Here is a 2611-nt window from a genome sequence, read left to right as displayed (position 1 = left end):
GTGGCTTGCTCTCTGGAAAGACTTTCCCTGTTGCCTATTTGTAGGAACTTTATATTAGTAACATTTTGGGAATCTTTTTTGCAATGACTTTCCTGGACTGCTGTTTGTGGTTGTTTTGAAGTGGTGGGGTTGGGGGAATGTGCCCTGGGGGCCCACCCTCTCGTTCTCTAATGAGGAGACCATGGATTTGCTTTCAAGCAGGAGAATCATGTTTACCGGCTACGAGGGCTCCAAAAATAGATGCTTACCCCAAGACAGGTGGCAGTGGCATGCGGAGAAGCAATTTAAAAATCTCTGTAGCTCTTGACTGTCACCTTATCTTGAGTGACTTGTCGCATTGTTTGGTGATCTAGAAATGAGAAAGAATACTAAATCCTTTAACGTAAAAAAAGAAATCCACCTGCCTGATTCCCTCCTCTTCCCCTCCACCCCTTGTTTATGTTTTCTTTCTTGCTCCTCCAACGAATGAAATGCAGAAAATACACATTTAAATGGGACTAGAAGCTTTCAGCCACAAAAATTCCTGCGGCTATTGATGATGGGAATGGGAAGATTAGGAACAGAAGTGGGGTATGGGGGGCACCATGCGTGGGGTGGGGTGAATGGAGTGTAAGGAGATGGTGGTCTCGAAGCTGGGGGGGGGGGGGGGGGGACAGAGGGGTAAGAACTTTCTGGAAAGAGGGGATGACCAATACGATTTCCATTAATCCAGGAGTCGGGACAGGCAGGGCACACCTCATGTCCTTCCTTGGCCCCCAAAAGATTACTTGGGTGCAGGAAGAAAATATGACAACTTCCCTTTCTGTTTATTTTAGTGCATCCTTTTTAATTTCTAATTTTTGCTTAAGTTTTATGATCGATACGGTATAACAGCACAGAAGCACATGTTTATGATTGACAACTAAAGAAACGCCTTTTTGGGAAGTAATAGTGTGTGGTCAAAGTTTGGCTGCTGCTCCTCAAAGAAATGATGACACAGCCTGGGGACGACGGGGAGGGGGTGCTTGAATGCGTGAGACTCATTGTTGATGTTATTACAGTGCAAACTTGTATTCACTGGGCTGGAGCCCCAAATTCTGCATTTGGAACTGACGCAGAAGGAGTGAGATGGTGTTTTCCTCTTCTTGCCGCAGTGTTGTTGCACCTGGTGTCTCAGACCTAGAGGGAAACCTGAAGCCACAGGGCGGTCAGGAACAGATGCTCTGGCATTTTCTTTCCTGGAATGCCTAGCCCTTACTCTTGCCGCGGCGAGGAAGTCCCGCACGCCCGCTGGATCAACCGCCGGCATCGGTTCCCATAAGGGATGTGTCACTGTCACATGTCTTGTGATGTTAATTTGCTTCTCAGTCCAGATGGTGTCTGTGGCCCACTTCACAGAGAGGGAAGGTGCTGGGTGCAGCCGGGTGGAAAGCCGATGGCTGGGGAGTGTGGAGAAGGAGATGCGCGGGCAGGTGCCCTGCTGTCCCTGCCCTCTGTTCTGTACCCGGCGGACTGCGGTACTTTCCTTAGCTTTCCTTGCCCTCCTCTGGGGCGCTGCTGACACAGGGGCACCACACCTCCTGCTTCGGATGTGAACCAACATTTGCCAAGCACATTTCAACCCTGCAGCTTCCAAGTGACAGGTCCGCGAGGCCACTCTTCTCTTTCACCACCTTGCAGATAAGGAAACTGAGGCCCCGAATAGTTAAGTCACGTGTCTGAGATCATAGGGCTTGTAAGCCGTGCGGCAGGGCACGTTCTGCCCGCTGCGTGCTCAGTGTTCTTTCTGTTCGAATAAAGTAAAAACCTCTGTCCTGGGAGCCAGGAGAGTTCAGAGGCTTGAGTTTTTGAGGACTGGACTTCTCATTTATTCATTTATTCATCGAGCAATATGATGTGTATGGTACCATGTGGTCAGGATTCAGAGATGAACAAAATACTCCGTGGCCTTAAGGAGCGAGAGAAGCGAAGATGCATTCACCAGATTATTGAGTGCTGTGATGGGGTCAGAGTCCCCTGGCCCACAGAGGGGGTGGCAGAGAAGGTTACCTGGCAGCAGTGTCCTGAAGGGTGAATAATCCTAGCAAGATACAGAAGGGGAGGATGCTACCAGCAGGGAAATCAGTATGCTGACATCAGAAAGTTTTCCTCAATATGACCCAAATAGAAATGATAATAATTAATACATTTGAAACTTAATAGAGATAATCCTAATGACATGCTTGTTAATTGCTGTGTCTTCTTGCCAGACCAGCTGCTTTAATCATTATGAAATGTCCCTCTTGAACCCCACAAATATTCTTTGTTTTGAAATTACTTTGCTCTTCATAGAGCGACTTCCTTTTCTGTTGATTAGTGTTTGCGTGGTGTATTTTACTCTTAAGTATCCACGTCTTTAGAGTGGGTCTCTTAGAGTTGGGCTTGCTTTTTCTTTTTATCCAATGTGACTGTGTCTTTTGATTAGTGTTTAGACCATTTACACTAAATGTAATTATCAGCCGTCTTCAAGCACAAGAACCAAAAGCTCCTTGTCCCTCATTCCTCTCAGGGGAGCAAAGATGGGGGACAGGAAGGGTTGTTCTTCCCAGCCTGTTCTGAGCCAGAGTCTGGATTTGGGTTTGGCCTGCTTGCT

The sequence above is a fragment of the Neomonachus schauinslandi genome, chromosome 5 (assembly GCF_002201575.2).
Source record: "Neomonachus schauinslandi chromosome 5, ASM220157v2, whole genome shotgun sequence".
NCBI classification, from domain to species: Eukaryota; Metazoa; Chordata; class Mammalia; order Carnivora; family Phocidae; genus Neomonachus; species Neomonachus schauinslandi.
This window is presented reverse-complemented; position numbering follows the sequence as displayed.